Here is a 16,954-nt window from a genome sequence, read left to right on the forward strand (position 1 = left end):
TGGGCTTGATAATAATAGTCTACTTATTGGAAGAAATGTTTATTAAATAGAATAATAACAAATCATAGTTTGTTCTATCATAAACACTAGGTAAAGATTAGCAAGGGCCACCCATTTTGCCAGTATATAGCTCTAACGTGCAGGAAATTCTTCCTGAATTTGAGTTAAAATGTCATCCACTGGTCCCAGTGCTACTTCTTAGGGCCTAATCCACCAAATTTATTCTTAAATGTAGCCTCTGAGTGAACAGGTATAGTTTGATCCATGTGGAGATAAGGTGTGCTATCACCTCCTTTATTCTAGATATCGTATTTCTTTTCTTGTAGCTTGGAATCACATCTGCTGTAACAAGTAAGTGCATTGTATTAATGACTCATATCGAGTTCACCAAAAGTATCAAATCCCTAAACCTTGACTTTTTACATTCACATATAGAACCTCCCATTTATACCTCCCAAGTCTCAGTCTAAACAGACATATATGGTGGGTGGTGGGGTGAGTTTGGGGAGGTGTTGATCAAAGGATACAAAATTTCTGTTAGGAGGAATACGTTCAAGAGAACTATAGGAAGCATGGTGACTATGCTGAATAACAATTTATTGTGTACTTGAAAATTGCTAAGAGAGAAATTTTTAAGTGTTCTTATCACAAAGAAATAATAAGTGAGGTATGCATATGCTAATTAGCTTGATTTAGTCATTTCACAATGTATACATATTTTAAGACAAAACAAACTCTATATATGTAATGTGTGTATGCATATGTGTATGTATGTGTCTCTCTATATAGACACGTGTATGTATCTACATATATATAGTATATATCCATGGATATAGTATATATCCATACACATATATACACAGTTTCAGAGAAAACTTGGCAAATAATCTCCTCTAAATAGAAATTACCTGTCCAGGATCTATTGAAAGAGAAACTAAAACTAGCAATTTTAGCTCCTGGCTTTTAAAATTTTACCTGCTTCTTCCTCTTTCTGGGGGGAAGAACATGCTACTTCTATGTCAGCAATTAAAGTTTTTTTAGCTGGTAATGTGGGAGTGTCATCTCAGTCCTTCATTTTTTGTTAGAGTAATGAAAATTTTAGAATAGAATACACTTTCTCTTTCGTTGTTAACCAAATATTTTGCTAGATTTCTTCCTCTGCCTACATGAGACCATTTGCTGAACCACTCATGCTTCCAGCTAATCTGCTATATTAAAGCAAATGATAAGTCCTAAGAGGAATGCCAAAAAAAAAAAAAAAGAGAGAGAGACAAAAAGAGAGAGAGAGAGAATCCAACTGAGTTTATAATCTAAGAGATTAGGTTAAAAATCCAGAAATAATTATATAAATAATAATAACATAGGTCAGCACGGGTCCCTGAGAGCTACAAAAGCACTGTTAAAAAATGATTAGAGGAGGTGAAAACCACATTCTGCATTTGTGCTAGGATTTGAAGGATGGGCAGACGTTTGATAAATGAAGGTGAGGAGTGTGATAATGAGTATATAGGCAGGAGGATTAATACAAGCAGAGTCACTAAGTCACCAAAGTATGGCCCTTGTTTGAGGGAAGTATAATTATATTACCTGGATAGTAAGGAGTAAAAAGTCCTAAAAGGCAACAAAGGCAGGTTGGGTCAAGAAAACCACTTAAGGGGCTTTGTCCTTATTAAGTGCATGGTGGGATCTGATCCACTGAAGTTTATAGGAGAGAGGAGCAAGATGATCACGCCAAAGCTGTAGACTATGATGTGAAGAAAGGTCAAGACAATGGGGCAGGGTCCTGGAAGCAGAAACACCATGTAGGACCCTGGTGATCTAGGCACAGGAATGCTGAAGATCTGAATCCCGGATGGTGGCCACGGGAATGGAAACCTAAGTTCTTGAGATACAGTGACATCATTTTAACATTTTTTCAAATCTGCTGTTATCCTTTGTGTTTAAAATGTGTGTACCTGTATGTGCGCACGCACGTGTGTGTGTGTATGTTGGAGTGACCTAGATGATCCATCTAACTTGGAGATTTTATGATGACACTCGAATACCTGATATATCAAGTGATCAGAATTTGGGGCAAAAAAGATGCCTATATGGTTCTCCTCTAATGTGTTTATCAGTCCTTTCTTTTCTTTTCTGCTTTAGGTCTCCCCATCCATCATCATTAAGAAAGAAGGACTGCTGGGCACAGTGGCTCATACCTGTAATCCCAACACTTTGGGAGGCCAAGGCAGGCGGATCACCTGATGTCAGGTGTTCAAGACTAACACGGCCATCATGGTGAAACCCTGTCTCTACTAAAAATACAAAAATTAGCCAGGTGTAATGGTGTGCACCTATAATCCTAGCTACTCGGGAAGATGAGGCAGGAGAATCCCTTGAACCAGGAGGTGGGGTCAGGGAGGTGGAGTTAGCAGTGAGCCGAGATCGCATCTCTGTACTCCAGGCTGGGCAACAGAGCGAGACTCTGTCCCCACCCCACCCCCCCAAAAAAAAGAAGGACATGGGGACATGGAATTTAAAAGTGAAATTTTATAATCTATGATATGCATTACCATGGGACTTGATGATGGATGACATGCATTCAATTTCTAGTTTTGTTATAAGTTGTATGATGCAAAATATATCTTTCAATACCTCTGAACCTCATTCATGAAACAAGGAGCAGCCAATTTCAGTATCATGCGAAGCAGATTTTTAAACTATTCAGGCCCGAGATTTTGTTAAAGGTGTCCCCCCTACACTAGCCGAGAACCTCTTGGAATGAATGAATCCTAGGTTTACCTTCCAGATGTAAAGTTTTATTATATAATTTAATTTTGCACAATTTCTCTCCAAGTCACTTCCTCATTCTACCCTGTTTAGTTCCAGTTTTCAGCCACTAGAGACAGAGACAACTTTCTGGGACTTTTGAAACTATCATTTGGAGCCATCTTCCCGTTGGAAAGCAAAAGAAGAGACAAGTTATGCTAACGCCTTGAAAGCCACTGTTCAAGAGTCACCTATTACTCCTGACCCCAGGTGGAAAATGAGGTAAGTCCAGTAAGCTCCTGAGGCCTTGGCCAGCTAAATCTTGGAACCCAGTTTCTACCTTAACTGTCAATGGGTTTAGGATTCCAGTCCCACAGCCTTTCAGTTTTGTAACTATATGGGACTTCTTTTCATGGCAGAAAAACTATTTGGGGTCTGTGGGCCTAATGAAAAATAGCAAGTCAACAGGTAATAGAGTTTTACTCTCTATTTTTCCTCCTTAGAGACAGCTGAAAGTTGAGAACCTGCACACAATGAAACTCTACAGTCAATCCCACTCCATCATTGGTAACCAACGTAATTCTGTTTTACCAAAATTCAACATGCCCTACCAAATCCCACATCCCTTTTAAATTCATCTCCAGAGCATAATAGCTCACAGTGCCTTCTGAATCTTCTATCAAATTGTCACCTCCTCTAACACATGCCATATTGCTACTATTCAAGGAGAGGCTGATATCAAAAGAAAAATCCAAGTTAAGTGTGCAAAGCCTCTATCAAATTTGAAGTCCTTCTCAACTCTTAGGGACTAGTGAAAAGCCACACAACATGTTCTCCCTTAATCTTTGCTCATTACTAAAGAAGACACCTCGGGTCAATGTTACAGCAGCAGAGAGTCAGGGTGTCATGGAGCACAATGTGGGTGGATGGCCTCTGAGCAATCTGCTCTGGTAGCTGGGTCTTTGTAAATGGCCTAAAATTATGACGCTTCCTCAGTGTTTGCTGCTGCTCACACGTGCACCATGAATCAAGGAACAATCACTTCACATGCCAGGGTGTTGGCAATGAATATTAATCACAAAGAAATGGAACAAACAGTGACAGTGCTCAATTTTCCTAATACCATACTACAAACTGAAGCCATCCTAGAAATTCTGGAGAGAAAACACCATGGTCTTATGTTAACTGACAATATTTACGTTATTGAAAGCATATATAAATGCAAAAATGAGATCTCAGTTGTCCTAAAGATTTCATTTGATTTGGCTTTTAAATGAGATCTTTAAAACATTTTCTCTTTATCTCAGAATAAGGGCCAGTTTTGTTCAGTAACAGTTCTAAATCGATCATCCTGCCATCCGTCAATGGTGTGTACTACAGCTGCCTATGCTTTATCCTCCAGGGCAGTAGACAGCATTTTGACACTAATGGTCGTTTTCTTGCTCACAGAATTGAATTTTTTTGTGTATTATCTGTCACTTCCTTCCAAATATCAGTTTATTAGGAGTTAAACTGGAATCGCAGAACAAAATTGCTTCTTTGGGCATTATTAAGAATACAAAATCAATGCCGTGTGAAGTATTTGAGTGCTGCAGGCCACTGATTGGCTTTTAAATGAGCTATGGGGCATAGAAATCAGGTTAATGGGGTTAACGCTCTAATTTACACAGTATTCTAAGGTAACTGACTTCTTAATATATTTAATGAGATGTATAAAAAAGTCCACCATCAAAGTAAATTTATATATTTCTAAATGCACACGTAATGTACAGGTAAATTTATAGACAACTTCCTGGATGGATATATCCGAAACTGATAAATGTAGTTAGCTCTGGGGAAGACTGAGGTTGAGTGCTGATCAACAGAGGTGTCAGCTCCATCACTGTTATTTACAGTTTCTAGAGTAAAAGTGTATGCATGCATTATCATTTAAATGAAATATAAATTAATTAATAAAAATTGTGTTAACAACTCAAAAACCGAGGCCTTGGCTGGATGCAGACTGCACCAGGGAATGGTGTTCTTTCTTTACCTGCTGGGAGAAGAGCCCAGCCTATGTCCACCTTCCTTTCTTTCCTTCACTTCTACTCCAGCTGAGTGCTTTATGCAAAAGCACTTCTTCTTTTCCCCCCACCACTGAATGTAATAGCAAACGTCCCAAAGCATTCATGGTACTCGTTGGTCTCTTTGTATGCCACTCTTCCCTTTCCTCTTTCTGTATAAAGGGGGAATATGAATAAGTGGACTCTTGATCTTGAATATTTTAAAACATTTAAGCCACGAGGAGGATAAATGGTACTGTTGCTCCTAAGTATCATATTCTGACATGGAATCTTTAACCACAAACGTTTGTCTTTGACCCAATCACTCTTTTCTGCCCAAACACCTTCCATGGATTCCCATAATCTAGAATTAAGTTGAAGCTCTCTTGCCTGGTACTGTATGACTCGAAGTTACTATTCCAACCTATATCCCATACTTTCATTTATAGACCCCATAGTGCATTCCAAAAGCCCAACAGAGATCTGTCCCAGTAAAACTTAAAAGATGTCGTTGATCAGTATGCAGAACCACTGGAGTGAATTATATGTCCTAATTGCATGCACTCTATAACAACACACTCTTGAATCATCTCAATCATCTTCAACGGTGATACAGATCTAGAGGCAGTGAAAGTAGCTTTGAATTACAAGCTAAAAGACCTACCCAAGTTTCAGTCCCAGCATGATTTGGGACAAATTCATTAGCTCTGATATTCTTATTTGCCACAGGGAAAATAATATCTACCTTGTCTATCTTACGGAGTCATTTGGAGGAAAAAGTATTTTGAAAATGCCCTGAAGGGCCAATCAAATGGAAGAAGATATATATCTTGGATTTTGTGTATTTGAGGATGAGTATGATGCTCTCTTCTTTTTACCTGTCTTCTTAGGAAACCTATCCCCATCCATGCTTTAATATTCTAGACTATATGATGCTTTGTTTAACATTATCCTTAATCCATTTTAAATTTTCTTGATTCTTCCCTGAGTATATAAAAGCATATTTACCTGCATTTTTCAGAAGTATCAGTTTTCCAGGGAAACACTTTAAATTTCTGCAGTAAGAGCTTTCTCTTCTTTACCTATTCTAATGTTTTACGCATCAAAAGGTCCATAATATTTTACAGGACTTGTGGTTAGTAGTACAATGAGAATATGTGCGGGGAACCCTGTCATATCATGGGAAATTCCCCAGGTTTGAAGGGAGAAGATGCCAAGTCTACTTTATCACTAACCAGTTTTGTGACCAGATCACAAATCACCCAACCTTCTTGAGCGTGGGTCGCATTGCCTATACAATAGGATACACTTTGTAGGCTTGTGGTAAGGAACATGAGATCATTTGCATACAAAATATGGCATGGCAATTTTAATGCATTTAACAAATGCTAACAGGAGGAATGAGAGAAGGAATGTGTTTGCCATGTGTTGTTTGACAATTGCAGCCACCAAGATACCTATATATTGTAGAGTTGTCCAAAACTGCATGAAACAGATGGTGTTTGTGGTGTAGAATGGAATCTTTAACCACAAACATTTGTCTCTGATCAAATCACTCCTTTCTACCCAAACACCTTCCATAGATTCCCATCATCTAGAATTCAGTTGGAGCTCTGTTGCCTGGTATTGGATGATTCAAAGCTGCTATTCCAACCGATATCGCATACTTTCACTGTTAGACCCCATTCTTCAGTCCATATAAACTGCTTCCCACTAACCAAAGAGTCCCCGGAATTTCTTCTGGCACTGTTTATCCACGACTTAGAATGTTATCTCTCATTTTTACACGTCCTGGCCTTTAAGATTCAATTCATATACAATTTCCCTCATGATCTTTCTCTGAGCCTTATGTTTTGAAGTACTCTCTCTCTTCGTTAAAATGCCATAAAGCGTTTTTATTTTACTATTTTTGCCTTTTAGTATTGTTATCTATGCACATGATTTATCTTCCCAACTACAATGTAAACTTTTGAGGGCAGAACTCTAGCTGTTTCAGCTTCATAGCAGGTACAACTTGGTCTCCTATGCTGCACTGAATAAAAACTCAATGAATGGGTAAGGAATGAATGGATGAGAGAAACTACACTCAGTGGTTAAGATAGGAGAATATCAAACTTTAACTCTCTTCAGGAGACTGGTGATTGGAGATAAACAGGTAAAGTCAGCCATATATAAAATTCTGAAGGAGAAATGTCTCGTAATGATTATATAATTATGTAGTTAAGTACTCAAGCACACAGATATTTTGTTGGAATTCAAGTTCACTACTACTATGCTGTGCTTACTGCTGTGCTTCACCTTAAGTTCTGTAGAGTCTAACTTAAAGCTTATATAACATATTGTAATCATTAAGTTTCTGGAATTGATGGGTTGCAAAATGTCTATCAGGGTTTGCAGCTTACAAAGGATAGCAGGGTTGAGAGAGAGAAGAGGTGAGGACTTGTACCTGATCCTGGCTTCAGAGTCCTTCCTAGCTCAAAGGTCAGGAACAAAAAGATCTGGAGACAAGAAGTTGGATCTGATGATTTCTACAGCTTCATTCTCATTTTGCAATTCTGTGTGCTTGGATATTTCTCTGGCACTCTTGATCTATCATTAAGGATGTGTCAAATATATCACTTTGTTGGCTCTAAACAGAGTCTTCAAAGAGCAAGCATGGAAATGAAAGAAAAGTAAGACGTGGTCTCCCTGCCTCGTACATCGTGAGAAACAACAGATTCCCATCATGGTCTAGCTAGCCTGTGACTGATCCCTGGAGCACGAAACCAAAATGTTGCATTTTTTTCTGCTTACAACCCTGTTTATCATGCATTACTGACAGTAGGAAAGGATACTGACATCGTATGGTCCAAAGAGTCCTCATAATTGCCTCTCCCCTCCAGCCACCTTTTTTTTTTTTTTTGAGATAGAGTCTTGCTCTGTCACCAGGCTGGAGTGCAGTGGTGCTATCTCAGCTCACTGCAACTTCCACCTCCTGGGTTCAAGCGATTCTCCTGCCTCAGCCTCCCAAGTAGCTGGGATTACAGGCATGTGCCACCAAGCCCAGTTAATTTTTGTATTTTTAGTGGAGACGGCCATGTTGGCCATGTTGGCCAGGATGGTCTCGATCTCTTGACCTTGTGATCTACCTGCCTTGGCCTCCCAAAGTGCCAGGATTACAGGCGTGAGCCACCGCGCCCAGCCGCCTCCATCCATCTTATAAGTGAAGAAACCTTCCTTTTGTTACTCATTCCTGCACACATAGACAGTGGTCTAGGAATCCTACGAGGGTCTGCTCTGAGGTGAAAAGGAGGTTCGAGATGAAAAGGGATGGCAGAATGAACTTGGCTTCCCCACTTCTAGCAGAGCATAGTGTTATTAAAGGACAGGAGGGCTCCTACTGCAGTTCCACAGCCAAGGAAAATACTGGAATAGAAATAACATAATCATGGGGATCTTATATTTTTATCAATTGAAATACATGTATATTCTGCCTGTTAAAAAAAACAGAAAATGATTTGATATGTCTCCATTCAGCAAACATGGTGCCAGCTCGGATACTTGATTACGTAACAGAATGGAGAAAAACACACCTCCTCTAAAGCTATACCCTTTCTCAATCTGAGGATAAGACTTTGTTTTTGAAATAGTTGTGGGAGACAAGACTAAAACAACTAGCATTTCCTGCTGTTCTCTGAAATGTTTCTATTTTTCACTGGTGGACTGCTGGCTGGGGAACTGGTCACTAAGCTTTGCCAGTATGAAGCCAGTATGCCCCTCAGTTGAAACGAGAGGTCACACCAGGTCATTGGCTGGAATCTGCAGCCAGCTGCATCCCCATAAAATACCATCCGTGCCTGCACACACATAGCATGGATCTTTTGCTTCTCTACAACTGTATCTCCATCAACTCAAAAGAAGCGGCAAGGACATGATGCAACGTTGACAATTTGGATCTCTGATGCTTATTAACTTGACATTTAGTCCCCCATGCCTACTTCCATTCAATTTGTTAAAACCTAAAATGCGGTAATTCAGGTCCACGTTTGTTCATTCATCTGAATCAACAGGCTTCTAAATTTTTAACTGCGTCCTATGGAAATAAACACATTTTTCTTTGTGACCCAGTGCACACACATACACGGAGAAATAATTTTCATGTGATAATACCTCACTCTATGGGAGGTACTTGGAAGTCTTCTATTCTATGCCATTCGAAATAAATACAAACATTCTTCCTAATGCACTAAGTTGATTTCATGACTTGAAATTTGAAAACCATTGTTTAAACCTCGAAAGGCTTTGATGGTCGAAAACCAAGCCTTATCAGTCTCCATCTCTTAGAGTGCCTTTGCACATAGAAGAAAGTCAATAAATGTTGTTAAATAAATAATTATTTTCCAAGTGAAAAAAGAATCTCTTCAACAGCATTGCCCAAACAATCTTTTCCCTTCCCTATTTGTGTTGCAGTTGTGCAGCAAACATAGTGGGCATTCATCAGTTGCTCACGGAAGGACTACAGAAATCTTGAAAAGATTCATGCTTAATGTCTTCATTGAAGGAAGGAATAAGAAAAGGGGAAAGAAAGGAAGAAAGGCAGAGCCAGCTCCGTTCATCTTCAAACAAAAGATGTAAAATCATGCTGGCATGGAGGATCCGGAAAGATGGAAGGTCTGCCCAGTTTCCTGTTGGCCAGTGAGACATCCATGTGGTTTATAATTTAATCATTGCTAGACAAAACACTGCTAAAGGGGGAAACACGTTTAAATCACAATGGCAATTTAAGGTAGAATATGACTTGTCCCTTGACGTCTAGCCCCATTACGTGAATCTTCAGTAAACTGATCCTCTAGAATCTCCAAGTAATGAAAATGAACTAATTCGCCTAGAACCAAAGCTTACCCATATTTCCATTTGCTTGTCCTGTACCACTGACTTTAGACATACAACTGAGTGTATGTGTTAAACGTAAGCCTCAGTATGTTTATGTAAAAAACTTTTCCCTAAGAAAATATATTCAAGGTATACCCAGTGAATATCATTGAGAACTTTGTTACAATTAGTGTGGTACTAGTTCGTAGGGTAGAAAAAAGTGAAATCTGAACAGTTCTCAGTCTAGTTGGTGGAGGCAGCTGCATACACAGTAAGCCATGCTACTGTACTTCAAGTGTTGTGCTATAGGTCTGAGCAAGGAGCCATGAATACTCAGAAACACAGCCTGACTTTCTGCCTTCAGGGAGAGTGATGATTGAGCAGATCTTTGAAGACTGGGTGGGAATCACCTAAAGTAGAAGGATAAAGAGCATTTGGATTAGTGGGGACTGTATGGACTTGGCTGTCAGGAGCAGGTAAGTGTAGAAAGCTTTGCTTAGCGGGTGGGTATTTCTATTGCCTAAAGGTCTATGGTGCAGGGAGAGAGAGAATAAGCCCCTCACTAAGTTCGGGAAGCTGAGGCAGGAGAATCGTTTGAACCTGGGAGGCAGAGGCTGCAGTGAGCCAAGATCGCGTCATCGCACTCCAGCCTGGGGGACAGGGTGAGACTCTGTTTAAAAAAAATACATTAAGTTGAGAAGAAATGTGGGTATCATAGTAGGGAGTTGAGTATTTATTGAACTTTTAAACATGTACTACTTTGCTTTTTCTCTAATTGTTGAGTGTGTGCAAATTTTATCCTCCCCAGTTTGTGTGTGTGTGTGTGTGTGTGTGAGAGAGAGAGATGTGGAATTATACAGCCAGAAGGCGATTGAGGTTATTTAGCACCAAGCCACTAATTTTATACATGAAGAAACAGAAGCATAAGTCATTTAGTTAAAAGGGTCTTTTCCCGGGGACTGGAGCGAACTCAGCTATGTATCTGTTTGCATACAGATAGAAAGTAATCTTCCTGCTGCTGTTGTATAGACTGGCTGTTAGTCAAGAAGAAAAACAGCTCATTGTTTATTTAAATTGAGCAGGAAGGAAATGCAGGAGCAGGTGGGTGTAGCCGATAATCTCACTATTCAGGACATCAGGACACAAAGGAGTATGGTATAAAGGTAGTTTTGATTTGGACACTTTCCAAGGGAGCTGAGCTCCAGAAGCACCAGAAGGACTAGGTAATGAGGCAGTTTTATGGCTAAAGTAATCCCAAGCCAGAGCCTTCAGAGTCCACCAGGGAATCTGTTACACTCAGTTATCAACAGCATGCATGGAAGGTTGTCCCCTCCTCGGGAATGTATTAATAAAAAAGTTAGTTCTCCTCAGCCAGCGTGCAGGAATTCCTCTGTTTGGTAACAATGAGGTTTTGGGGAAAGGCCAAAATCCCACAAATACCCCCAGGTCTGAGAGTATTAGCCTCTTTTGTTGAGTCCTGGTTTTGACCTCCACTGGGATATAGTGTGAGGTCCAAAGGATAAGAGGTGACCCAGGAAGATGCTCCTCTGAAAGTCACCACCTGGAGGAGTTGGAGAGACTCTTCCTTTCACCTGGTTCTTCTCTTGGTTTCTATGGACATCAAGCCTGAGTCTAGACTATATTCATCCTAGTCATAGGACAAAGCCAGGGTTTCTTTGCATGAGCAGTCAAGGAGCTTGCTTGGAAAGATCCTATCCCAAGCGGAGAAAGAGCTGACATATATAAACCTGACGCAAGGAAAAAGCTTTACTTCTAGAGGGAGTGACCAAGTCACCTTAACCTCTGGTCCAGGCCTGGCCCATACTTACAACAAGGGAGGTGGACCCCAAATTCAAGTCAGTACTGAAGTGCAGCTTAAAATATCTGTGCGGACTGAGATATAAGGCTTTGTAGCTTATGAAATCTGCACAATGGGTCCAGAGATGTTTTTTTTTTTTTTTTTTTTTTTTTTGAGGCGGAGTCTCGCTCTGTCGCCCAGGCTGGAGTGCAGTGGCCAGATCTCAGCTCACTGCAAGCTCCGCCTCCGGGTTTACGCCATTCTCCTGCCTCAGCCTCCCGAGTAGCTGGGACTACAGGCGCCCGCCACCTCGCCCGGCTAGTTTTTGTATTTTAGTAGAGATGGGGTTTCACCGTGTTAGCCAGGATGGTCTCGATCTCCCGACCTCGTGATCCGCCCGTCTCGGCCTCCCAAAGTGCTGGGATTACAGGCTTGAGCCACCGCGCCCGGCCGGTTTTTTTTTTTTAATTTTAAAAAAAATTTTATTATTATACTTTAAGTTCTAGGGTACATGTGCACAACATGCAGGTTTGTTACATATGTACACATGTGCCATGTTGGTGTGCTGCACCCGTTAGCTCAACATTTACATTAGGTATTTCTCCTAAAGCTATTCCTCCCCACTCCCCCTACCCCACGACAGGCTCCGGTGTGTGATGTTCCCCACCCTGTGTCCAGGTGTTCTCATTGTTCAATCCCCACCTATGAGTGAGAATGTGCAGTGTTTGGTTTTCTGTCCTTGCGATAGTTTACTCAGAATGATGGTTTGGGCGTTTGAACCAGAGTGACTCCATCTTGAGTGAGGGCTGGGAAAAATGAGGCTGGGACCTGCTGGGTTGTGTTCCCAGAAAGTTAGGCATTCCTAGCCTCTGGAAGTTTATGGTAAAGGGAACAGATTGATGACGTTTACTAAACAGGCCAGACTCAGGAGTGTCCTGATATCCCAATATCTTGAGAACAGAAGCATTCCTAATTTTGCTCTAAAGATAATAATATCGATACCTGCAAAATATAGTAATTAAGCAAATTAACTCTTTATCACAAACCCATGTAGCAGAGCACCATGTCCCCATGACCTTTTTTTAATTCTGTATATAAACACGTATTGCATCTAGGATGAACGTGTTCTTCCTCTTAACTCTTGGGATTGCGTTACTCTGTCTATAGAGCAGCTGTTGTTTCACCGTTTTACTTTCTTCATAAATTTACTTTTGCTTTGCACTGCAGACTCGCCCTGAATTCTTCCTGGGTGAGATCCAAGAACCTTCTCTTAAGGTCTGGATCAGGACCCCTTCCCGGTAAGAGTTTCTTGGAAGGCTAGGAGGGCTTCTTAGCATGTTCAAGTAAGGAATGACTACAGTGGAGGCTGCTACCCTTTCTAAGAATGAAGACAAACACTAGGGATTTTGCTAAGAAAAAGTCATTCAAAGTTGTACACTTTGCCATGGAAATACAGATGTGCTTAATGGCAGCACCAGATTCCAGTTTGCTTTCTGCACACTGTGGCCATTTTTTTTTTTTTTTTCCCTCAGTTTGACAAAATTATAAAGGAAGAAGAAAAATGTGACAAAAGGTAACTGGCTGGCCATGAACCCGTGAAAAAGCATGACCTCCTCCAGAAATCAGGGGGCCGGCCGTCCAATGGCGGGACCATCAGGCTGGCATGCAGCTGCTTCCTCTCAAGCGATTTTACCATAAAACATGCAGTGACAGCTTCTGTCCTAGACCACAGGCAGGCAGAGTTAATTATTTTCTTCATTTCCATAAAGGTCACAAACCAAAAAATGAGCATGACAACTGAGGCAATTGTGTGATGGTCTTTCGGTAAATACACAGAGAAAGCACATCACATAAAGCATGCTAATGGCTGTTTGCCTTTTGGAAAGGATGCTTCTAGGAGGAAAATAATAATTTCTAATTTATTATTTAAATATTATTATCTAAAAAAATAATGCTTAAAAGCCTTACTGCCTAATTCCTCATAAAACACACAAATATTGGCTTTAATCTATATAACACCTGATTTCATGGCCAGGACACTTAGCCAGTGGTATTCCAGAATGCTGTTGGCCAAGGATCCTCCCCTCCCACATGGCACTTATATGTCCGGCTCAGACATCCCCAGGCCTCACATGTGCAATTGAACTTCTGACTTAATTTGCAGAGCACAGATATTTGCCAGGCTATGCTTGAAATGACAAACTATCTCTTTTCTTAAGACTCTCAATAGTTCCATCAGTCTGTTTGATATTCTTTCTATAACCACAGACAAAATTAAAGGATGAGTTCTCATTTTTTCTGCTTATTTCTGTTAAAATGGCCAGAACACTTACCACGATAGGGTCTGAAACAGAAATGTATTAAACAAGTCAAAGAAAAATGGTTCCTTCCAGTATTCTGATGCTGTGTTCCCTTAATTGATCAAGAGGGCGTTGGTAAGGCACTTGGCAGAGAGGGCTCTGAGGAAGGCCCAGCAGTTGGCCATTCTCCTGTTCTGTCCAGGCCCAAGGGGAGAGACCACCAGGAGCTTCCTCTGGTGTTCATACATCAAAGGATTGTAGACGGAATGAAGGCCTTAGAAACCATCTCGTTCAACATCTTCCATTTAGAGTTAAGAAAACGGAGAGGGGAAATGGCGAGTCAGCGTCTCCTGACTGGTGAGGGTGCATTTGGCTTGGTCCTGTCGTCCTGACTCACTGGGCTGTGCTCTTTCTTCTAAGCAATGCTGCTTCTACCTCTTGGTGACACGTGACAAAGCAGTCAATAATAACGAAATGTTATACGGCACTGCCCTTTCTTAAATGTACTTTTAAAATACAAAGCCCCTATTAAAAAAATAAAAATCCCAAACACAAACAAAGCCAATTTTAAAAATCTCATGGAATGAATAGGGGAACTTTCTACCTCCTCAAGCCCATTGGTACGACATGTTCTGAAATTAGGAGACTGAGGAATCACCAATCAAAAATGTGGTTGTTTCGGGGGGGTGAGAGGCTGCAGGGTGGTCCTGCAGAGGCTGGGTATAGGAGCCTGGTGGTGTCCACAGCTCAGGGACATCATTGGTCCTCTTTGCTCAGAGGGACAATGTCACCATGAATGGCCTTGTTTTCTTGTAAGCAACTCTTTTTTTTTTTTTTTTTTTTTTTTGAGATGGAGTCTCCCTCTATTGCCCAGGCTGGAGTGCAGTGGTGCAATCTCGGCTCACTGCAACCTCCGCCTACTCGGTTCAAGTGATTCTCCTGCCTCAGCCTCCCGAGTAGGTGGGACTACAGGCGCGCACCACCATGCCTGGCTAGTGTTTTTGTGTTTTTAGTAGATAATGTGGTTTCACCATATTGGCCAGGCTGGTCTCGAACTCCTGACCTCGTGATGCACCTGCCTCGGCCTCCCAAAGTGCTGGGATTACAGGCGTGAGCCACTGCGCCCGGCCATAAGCAACTCTTATCCATGTGTGTTCCACAGACATTTCATTTCTGAATCCTCATTTCTTTTCTGAATCCTGAAGGCATCATGTTAAATTTCACATACCCCGCTTAAGTCACACATATTTTGACTGAGGGTGGAGAGGTAAATAATGTAATATTAATATATTTTCTAGCACTTTGCATGTATTATCTCTTTTAGTCCTAACAGCAACCTCAAGAAGTTAATCTTTAGTTGACAGATGGATGCATATAAGCTCAGAAAGAATTTCCACAAAGACTTAGGACCACTAAATGAGCAGAGCAGGATGAACTGAGTCCTTTCAGATTCGAAAATCCACAATGTTTTAAAAAGGCACATTTCACAAGTGGTCCATCCTAAATGACAGTTCCAAGGCCCAGGTATCATTTTGCTATTAAATTCCTTGAAATAATCACAGAGATTTCAAATATCAAGTATTTTTCAAATTCTTTAAAAATAGAGGTAGATACAGTATTTGAGTAGAGAGAAAAATAATAATTATAAGGGGCTCTTATTTGGTGTTCCTGTGTGTCCGGCAACGTTCTAAGTGCTCATTGGACATTAACTCATTTGATTATCACAGCAATTCTGAGGCTCTGAGGGAAGTACTACAGTTATTCTCATTTTAGAGATAGGGAAATTGAGCACAGAGAGGGTGAGTAATTTTCCCAAGATCACACAGTAAGTGGCAGAGCTGGGTTTCACATCGAGGCAGTCTGCCTCTGAGACCCTGCTTTAACCACTCTGCTGTGCCGTCTGTCCTAGTCTTCCCCAACCTGAAGACCACATGAGTCAAACAATTTTTAGTAAAACTGTTATAAGATGAAACACAAAAGATGGATACATTGAAATTTATCTGAAAACACATGCTTTTTTAGTATGGAAAATAAAATACGGTAACAGATAGCTGGTGTTTTAGAACTCTAAACTTGCTGCAATAATCCTTGATCTCAATGGAAACCAAGCCAATCGACATAAAAAATTTAAAATTTCTTTTCTTTTTCAAAAAAAAAAAAGAAAAAATCATTCACTCCTTGCAGTCAATTGAACTAATTCCTTCCCTGTCCCAGGGGGCTGTACCAACTGGAAAAGCCTTTGACCAAACTGACACCAATACCATAGCTTTTGGTAGGAGAGGCACAGACTTGCAAAGCTAGCGGGTTTTCTTACTTCATAATTGAGGAAACTGAAGCTCAGAAAGGCCAAAATTCCCATTGTTGGAATTAGACTTAGAACTGTCAGTTCTACTCATACCTACAGTTAAACAATCCACTTCAGCACAGAGATTCATTAACTTCAGTCTGCTTTAATCACAGAGATGGAAAGAAATTAAAACAAAGCAAAAACAGTAACAACAACAACAACAACAACAAAAGCAACATCAAGGACATTTCAAGAAAGCAAGTGTCTGCACACCTGCTGCAGCGGGTCACATATAGCCACAGATCTAGCCCTCGTAATACATCCCATCCATCAGCAGGTCCCTTTGGCTCTATTTTAAATTTGCCCTGAATCTTAGTCCAAGCCATGACCGTTTCCTGAAAGTCTCTTAAGTGGTCTCCTTTGTTCATCTTAGATCTCCTTCCATCCGCTGTCTGCATAGCAGGCAGAGTGACACTTCCAAAACATAACCCAGATCACATCATTCCTTAGCACGGGATCCCTCTGATATCTTCTATTTTCTTAGAGCAAAATCTGCATTGATATTCTTGCTTCCAGCTGCCTTCCCAATCTTATCTCATACCCCTCTCCCCTTGCCCACTGTTCTCTGTCCGTACTGCATCGATGCTGTTCCTGGAATGCTCCAAACATGCTCCCACCTCAGGCTTTTGCACCTCCTCGTTTGTCTTCGTTGACATGGTCCTTTCCCAGAGAGCACCCTCACTTCAATCAGTTCTTTGCTTAAATGTTATTATATTAGACTGTCCTTCCCTGAGTACACTATAGAAGCCATCTTATTCATGCTCTATCCTTTGTAATCAGTTTCCTTCGTGCCAGTTATGGTCGCACAACATTGTATGTGTATATGTGTGTGTGTACAAGTGTGTGTATATATACACCTGTGTGTGTA

General features: G+C 40.8%; 1 protein-coding gene across 2 annotated transcripts in view; it reads right to left on the reverse strand.

Moving 5' to 3' along the window:
* CHRM3 (cholinergic receptor muscarinic 3) overlaps nucleotides 1-16,954 on the reverse strand; it is a 529,779-nt gene that overhangs the window by 79,468 nt on the left and 433,357 nt on the right. The window lies entirely within an intron of this gene.

This window comes from Trachypithecus francoisi, unplaced genomic scaffold, assembly GCF_009764315.1.
Source record: "Trachypithecus francoisi isolate TF-2019V2 unplaced genomic scaffold, Tfra_2.0 Lachesis_group5, whole genome shotgun sequence".
Lineage (NCBI taxonomy): Eukaryota > Metazoa > Chordata > Mammalia > Primates > Cercopithecidae > Trachypithecus > Trachypithecus francoisi.